Genomic DNA, 8,481 nt, shown 5'->3' with positions numbered 1-8,481 from the left:
CACTGCTATAGTGAGGAGGAATGTCCAACAGAAACGAGGAGGTGATGAGAGTCAGCGGTCTGCGGATAGCAAGTTGTACCGCTGTCTGAGTGAAGGAATGGAATCCAAGTGGAGGTATCCGGGGAGTCAGTGGTCTGCGTAGCAAGTTGAACCACTGAATATATATGTGAGGAGGTGCACGGGGAGAGACTGCAACACAATATATACACGGGCACCTTGACTTTGATCCACAGTAATATGCACAATATAAATGTATAAATGACTGAACAACACTGCCAATATAGAAAGTCTCTTGAAGTAATCCAGCATGAGATAACACAGTCAATGATGGCAATAGACTCAGCGGATAGTACACTCCAGAGGAGAACCAACACAGTCCAGCAAGGTATGCAATACACAGCACAGTCAATGGGAAGTATGCATACCGTGGTTCAGGAGAAGGCAGTCAGACAGAAGTGCAGAGATACCTGAACGGCAGGAGGCCGGCAGGATGCAAAGTCCCTGGATGGGTGAAGCGGTGGTCTAGCAGGTGCAGCGCACAGGTAGGTAGACCAGCAGGGAACCCAGGAAGGCGTGGAGAGCGGATCAGCAGTAGATGGATGCGTAGCGCTGAGAAGTAACAGCAGCGGGTCTCTGCGGGAACACGGAGGTAGCCAATAGCAACCAGCAGGTGCAGTAACGATGGGACACCAGAGCAGAGTTGAACTGGAACAGTTGATCACGGAGAGTAGCGGGTAGCAATAGTGGCAGCAGACTCAAGGAAACACGGGAGAGTTGACAAGGGCTGAAGACTGAAGCGCACAGAGGCGGCGGATAGGAATCAGCTACACAGTCACGATGAAACACAGACGGGTTGCAGGTTGAAGACTGTAGTGCACGGAGGCAGCGGATAGGAATCAGCTAGCAGTCACGATGATGAAACACAGACGAGTTGCAGGTTGAAGACTGTAGTGCACGGAGGCAGCGGATAGAAATCAGCCAAACAGTCACGATGATGAAACACAGACGAGTTGCAGGTTGAAGCCTGTAGTGCACGGAGGCAGCGGATAGGAATCAGCTGGCAGTCACAATCATGAACAGGTGAGTGGATGTGAATGAAAGACGGTAGTGCACGGAGGCAGCGGATAGGCATCAGCTAACAGTCCCAATGATACAAGGTAGAGTTGAAGTGGTTAGAAGACTGTAGTGCACGGAGGCAGCGGATAGGAATCAGCTCACAGTCACGATGATACAGTAGATGGTAGAAGTGGTATGGGAACCACAGTAGTAGAAGTGGTTTGGAAACCACAGAGGTAGAAGTGGTTTGGAAACCACAAGAATCAGCTGGGCTGAATAAACGAGGAAACACAGGAACACCTTCAGAGACTCATGGGGAATGAGACTCCAAGATCAGGCAATGTGGTGATGACCACAGGTGCTTAATATAGGGAGGTTGCCTGATCTGCCAATTAAGTTAAAGGAACATACACTGGAGGTATAGAAAGGGCTGCGCATGCGCAGTCCCTCAGGATGGAGGACGGCCACGGTTCCTAAATGTCCGGGAAGAAGCACTCACAGTCCGGTGAGTGACAGTACCCCCCCTTTTAAAGGTGGGCACAGAACGCCTGGAACCGGGCTTGTCCGGATTTTTGGAATAAAACTTCTTCAGAAGGGCAGGAGCATTAAGATCTTCAGCTTTGATCCATGAACGCTCTTCAGGACCAAAGCCCTTCCAATGAACGAGGAAACGGAGGACTCCTCGCGAAATTTTTGCATCCAATACCTCAGTAATCTCGAAATCCTCCTCCTGATGAACTTGAACTGGCTGCGGTGCTGAGGGAGGAGTCGAGAAACGGTTGATGATGAGAGGTTTGAGCAAGGACACATGGAAGGCATTGGAAATCCGAAGATTCTTAGGAAGAAGAAGTTTAACACATACTGGATTGATAACTTGAATGATCCTATATGGACCAATAAAACGAGGGGCGAATTTCATAGATGGAACCTTCAAACGAATATCCTTGGTAGATAACCAGACACGATCTCCAATTCTTAGTGGTGGAATAGCCCGCCTCTTCTTATCTGCGAAAGACCTATATTTATTAGATGTCTTCTTTAAACAGGTTTTGACCTGAGACCAGATATTTTTGAAGGTTTGACAAGCAGTCTCCACAGCAGGAACTTGGGTGGGCGGGAGGGCAGGAAATTCCGGAAAAGACGGATGGTGACCGTAGACCACAAAGAATGGAGTTTTGGATGATGACCCATGGTACATGTTGCTATGGGCGAATTCAGCCCAAGGGAGCAATTCTACCCAGTTGTCTTGGTTGGCTGAAGAGAACATCCTAATAAAAGTCTCAAGATCTTGATTGACTCGTTCCGTTTGTCCGTTAGATTGCGGATGGTAAGACGATGAGAGTGCTAATCGTATGCCCAAGGTTTTACAAAGGGCCCGCCAGAATCTGGAAACGAATTGTACTCCTCTATCCGACACAATCTCAGACGGACATCCATGGATGCGGAAGATTTCTTTAATGAAATGTTCAGCCAGAGTAGACGAGGAAGGTAAACCGGACAGAGGGACGAAATGGGCCATCTTCGAAAATCTGTCTACCACTACCCAAATAGTATTGTGATTCTTACTTGGTGGCAAATCAGTAACGAAATCCATACTAATATGGGTCCAAGGCTTGGACGGAATGGGTAGTGGTCGCAGCAACCCTGCTGGAGTTCTGCGGGAGGATTTGAACTGAGAACATAAATCACAGGAAGCAATAAACTCTTTGACGTCTCTCCTCATTGAAGGCCACCAGTAACTACGAGAGAGAATCTCAAAGGTCTTGTGTTCACCGGCGTGTCCAGAAAAACGAGAGGCATGGAACCACGAAAGGATTTTCCTCCTCAGAGTAGGAGGCACAAGGGTCTTCCCAAATGGTAGCATTTTGGTGGATGAAGCAGCCAGAGAAATACATTTGGGGTCTAGAATAGCATGGTTGGGAACCTCTTCTACATCAGAGGACGTCACAAAAGCTCGAGATAGAGCGTCAGCTTTCTTGTTCTTAGCAGCTGGTTTGAAGGTTATAATTAATTCAAAACGGGAAAAGAAAAGAGACCATCTTGCTTGACGAGGGTTCAAGCATTGAGCAGATTGCAAATATGACAAGTTCTTATGATCCGTGAAGATCGTCACCGGATGGCGAGCTCCTTCCAACAAGTATCTCCATTCCTCTAATGCAGCTTTGATGGCCAGCAACTCCTTGTCCCCGATAGTATAATTTTTCTCTGCGGGCAGAAGACCCCGAGAGTAGAAGGCACAAGGATGTAATTTTTGTTGCTCCGAGCGTTGGGAGAGAATAGCTCCTAAGCCCACATTAGAGGCATCTACTTCTAGGAAGAAGGGGAGTGTCACATCAGGCTGTCGCAGAATGGGAGCAGACGAGAAGGCCTCTTTGAGGATTTGAAAGGCTTGGAGAGCCTCAGATGACCATTGCTTAGTATTAGCCCCTTTCCGAGTTAGGGCCACAATGGGAGATGCAATGGATGAAAAGTCTTGAATGAAGCGTCTATAGTAATTGGCAAAACCTAAGAAACGCTGGATGGCACGAAGAGTAGTTGGCTGAGGCCAATGTAGTACAGCATTTACTTTGTCTGGATCCATCTTCAGGCCAACTCCGGAAACTATATACCCCAAGAATGGAATCTGGGGTAACTCGAATGAACATTTTTCCAATTTACAGAACAACGAGTTTTTCCGTAGTCTGGAGAGGACCTCTGCCACATGTTGGTGATGAGAAGGCAGGTCCTGTGAGAAGATCAATATGTCGTCTAGGTAGACAACGACACATACATATAATAAGTCCCGAAAGATCTCATTGATGAAACCCTGGAAAACAGCGGGGGCATTACACAGCCCGAAGGGCATTACTAAATATTCGTAATGCCCATCTCTGGTGTTAAACGCGGTCTTCCATTCGTCACCGGAACGGATTCTAATTAAATTGTAAGCACCACGAAGATCCAACTTAGTAAATATCCGAGCTCCCTTGATGCGATCAAATAGCTCAGTGATCAGCGGAATGGGATACCGATTCTTGATAGTAATGGCGTTGAGTCCACGAAAATCTATACAAGGGCGTAATGATCCATCCTTCTTTTTGACGAAGAAGAACCCAGCTCCAGCGGGAGAGGTGGAAGGTCGAATGAACCCACGCTGGAGATTCTCCTGTATGTACTCAGATGTGGCTTGAGTTTCAGGTAACGAGAGAGGATAGACCCGACCCCTGGGAGGAGTCTTGCCAGGTAGAAGGTCGATCGGACAATCCCAAGAACGATGAGGAGGAAGACGTTCAGACTGAGCTTTATCAAACACATCGGCAAATGAAGCATACTGAGGAGGGAGTCCCGGGAAAGAAGATGAGATGGAAGATCGCTGTACTTTAAGAGGAATAACTTGAGAGAGACAACGATGGTGACATTCAGACCCCCAAGACGTAACTTGAGGGGTGCGCCAGTCAATCTGGGGAGAGTGACACTGAAGCCATGGAAGGCCTAAGACAATCGGACTTGTCGTAACTGGAAGAATTAAAAATGAAATCTCTTCATGGTGTAGTACACCAATCTGAAGGGTTACTGGAGACGTACTCTGGGTGATGAGACCATTGATGAGGCGTGATCCATCTATAGCCGTCACAGTAATGGGTGTTTTTAAAGTGATCACTGGTAGGGACCATTGATTCACTAGTGATTTAGAAATGAAATTTCCTGCTGCTCCGGAATCAATCAATGCCTGTGACTCAAAGGATTTGGTAGCAAAGGAAATCGTAACATCAAAAGCGCAGACTTTAGATTTCATAGCCAATGGAGAGGACTCCAGGGACCCTAACTTCACCTCTCCAGAACTAGTTAGGGCCTGGCATTTCCCGATCTCTTAGGGCAAGAGCTGAGCATATGCGTGGAATCAGCACAATAGATACAGAGTCTATTCTTTACTCTTCGTTTCCTTTCCTCTGAAGATAATTTGGACCGTCCTATCTCCATGGGAATCACAGAGGATGGAGCTGGACGAAATTGAGGGTTTAAACGAAGAGGTGCTTTGACAGCTGTTGTTTTCTCAGACTCTCTTTCACGAAATCTCATATCTACACGATGGCAAAGAGAGATCAAATCTTCTAGTGACGAAGGAAGCTCTTGGGTAGTCAGTGCATCTTTAATTTTATCGGAGAGCCCCTGCCAGAAGGCGGCAACTAATGCTTCAGTGTTCCACTGAAGTTCAGAGGCTAAGATCCTAAATTGAATGACATACTGTCCTACTGTATGGGAGCCTTGTCGCAAACGAAGAATGCTGGAAGCAGCGGAGGTCACACGACCTGGTTCATCGAACACACTTCGGAACGTGGAAATGAATTTGGCACTATCTTGTAGAATTGGATCGTTTCTTTCCCACAGGGGGGAGGCCCAAGCCAGGGCTTGTCCCGAAAACAATGAGATAAGATAGGCCACTCTGGAACGATGGGTAGAAAAATTTTGAGGTTGGAGTTCAAAATGGACTGAACATTGGTTAAGGAAACCTCTACAAGTTTTGGGGTCCCCGTCATATTTTGACGGAGTAGGCAGGTGAAGCGTAGGAGCTGTAGACACCTGGGATGGCACTGGGGAAACGGAGGAAAGCACAGGAGCTTCAATATTAGCTGTAACAGTCTGTCCAGATGTTCCTTGGGAGGTTAATGATTGGTAACATTGAAGTAACAGCTGTTGGCGAGCATCCTGTTGCTCCACACGGCTGACCAGATGCTGCAGCATCTCTTTAGCGGTAGATTCCGTATCTGGGTCTGTCATGGCCTGATCTTACTGTCACGGGCACTAGGAGTCTTTACCCAGGGATCACCAGGTGATAGGCTTACCAGAGCAGTATAGGTGGTAATATGGTACTCTGGTAGCAGGGTGATCACGGAACAGGAAATAGCAGATGATGAGATGCTCAGGAAAGTCTATGACTAGCAGCACTGGCAATATGGAGGTAGTAATACACGAGGAACTGTATGGACAAAGGACACGTGAAGGTAGTCAGTGGTCTGCGGTAGCAAGTTGTACCACTGCTATAGTGAGGAGGAATGTCCAACAGAAACGAGGAGGTGATGAGAGTCAGCGGTCTGCGGATAGCAAGTTGTACCGCTGTCTGAGTGAAGGAATGGAATCCAAGTGGAGGTATCCGGGGAGTCAGTGGTCTGCGTAGCAAGTTGAACCACTGAATATATATGTGAGGAGGTGCACGGGGAGAGACTGCAACACAATATATACACGGGCACCTTGACTTTGATCCACAGTAATATGCACAATATAAATGTATAAATGACTGAACAACACTGCCAATATAGAAAGTCTCTTGAAGTAATCCAGCATGAGATAACACAGTCAATGATGGCAATAGACTCAGCGGATAGTACACTCCAGAGGAGAACCAACACAGTCCAGCAAGGTATGCAATACACAGCACAGTCAATGGGAAGTATGCATACCGTGGTTCAGGAGAAGGCAGTCAGACAGAAGTGCAGAGATACCTGAACGGCAGGAGGCCGGCAGGATGCAAAGTCCCTGGATGGGTGAAGCGGTGGTCTAGCAGGTGCAGCGCACAGGTAGGTAGACCAGCAGGGAACCCAGGAAGGCGTGGAGAGCGGATCAGCAGTAGATGGATGCGTAGCGCTGAGAAGTAACAGCAGCGGGTCTCTGCGGGAACACGGAGGTAGCCAATAGCAACCAGCAGGTGCAGTAACGATGGGACACCAGAGCAGAGTTGAACTGGAACAGTTGATCACGGAGAGTAGCGGGTAGCAATAGTGGCAGCAGACTCAAGGAAACACGGGAGAGTTGACAAGGGCTGAAGACTGAAGCGCACAGAGGCGGCGGATAGGAATCAGCTACACAGTCACGATGAAACACAGACGGGTTGCAGGTTGAAGACTGTAGTGCACGGAGGCAGCGGATAGGAATCAGCTAGCAGTCACGATGATGAAACACAGACGAGTTGCAGGTTGAAGACTGTAGTGCACGGAGGCAGCGGATAGAAATCAGCCAAACAGTCACGATGATGAAACACAGACGAGTTGCAGGTTGAAGCCTGTAGTGCACGGAGGCAGCGGATAGGAATCAGCTGGCAGTCACAATCATGAACAGGTGAGTGGATGTGAATGAAAGACGGTAGTGCACGGAGGCAGCGGATAGGCATCAGCTAACAGTCCCAATGATACAAGGTAGAGTTGAAGTGGTTAGAAGACTGTAGTGCACGGAGGCAGCGGATAGGAATCAGCTCACAGTCACGATGATACAGTAGATGGTAGAAGTGGTATGGGAACCACAGTAGTAGAAGTGGTTTGGAAACCACAGAGGTAGAAGTGGTTTGGAAACCACAAGAATCAGCTGGGCTGAATAAACGAGGAAACACAGGAACACCTTCAGAGACTCATGGGGAATGAGACTCCAAGATCAGGCAATGTGGTGATGACCACAGGTGCTTAATATAGGGAGGTTGCCTGATCTGCCAATTAAGTTAAAGGAACATACACTGGAGGTATAGAAAGGGCTGCGCATGCGCAGTCCCTCAGGATGGAGGACGGCCACGGTTCCTAAATGTCCGGGAAGAAGCACTCACAGTCCGGTGAGTGACACTTAGGGACCTCAAATATGCATTTTTCCAATTTGCAGAACAAATGGTTGGTACGTAATCTGGAAAGAACTTCAGCCACATGTAAACGATGAGTGGCAAGGTCCTTGGAGAAGATTAAGATGTCATCCAGATATACGACTACATTGGAATATAGCAGATCGCGAAAGATTTCATTCACAAAACCCTGGAAAACGGCTGGGGCGTTACATAAGCCAAACGGCATTACTAGATATTCGTAATGGCCGTCCCGTGTATTAAAAGCCGTCTTCCACTCATCCCCAGAGCGAATCCGGATCAGGTTGTAAGCTCCGCGTAGATCGAGTTTAGTGAAGATTCTCGCACCTTTAATGCGATCGAAGAGTTCGGTGATTAATGGAATGGGGTAGCGGTTTTTAATAGTGATGGAGTTCAGGCCTCTGTAGTCGATACACGGACGGAGAGCTCCATCTTTTTTTTTCACAAAGAAAAACCCGGCCCCGGCGGGTGAGGAGGAAGGTCTGATGAAACCACGTTGCAGATTTTCCTTGATGTAGAGTGTAGTAGCCTCTGTCTCGGGCAGTGAGAGCGGATAGACTCGACCTCGTGGATGAGTTTTCCCCGGAATGAGATCGATGGGGCAATCCCAAGCTCGATGGGGTGGTAGACGCTCAGAGGAGGCTTTAGAGAAGACATCCGAAAAGGAAGAATACTGGTGCGGTAAAATAACTGTGGTGGGTTCTGAAGGAATCTGTGTGAAGCCGAGAGGCTTGACTGGTGTTAGGCATTGGCGAGAGCAGGCAGGGCCCCATGCAATGATTTGTGATGAAGGCCAATCCAGATGGGGTGAATGTAGATGAAGCCAT

The sequence above is a fragment of the Mixophyes fleayi genome, chromosome 2, assembly GCF_038048845.1.
Source record: "Mixophyes fleayi isolate aMixFle1 chromosome 2, aMixFle1.hap1, whole genome shotgun sequence".
Lineage (NCBI taxonomy): Eukaryota > Metazoa > Chordata > Amphibia > Anura > Limnodynastidae > Mixophyes > Mixophyes fleayi.
This window is presented reverse-complemented; position numbering follows the sequence as displayed.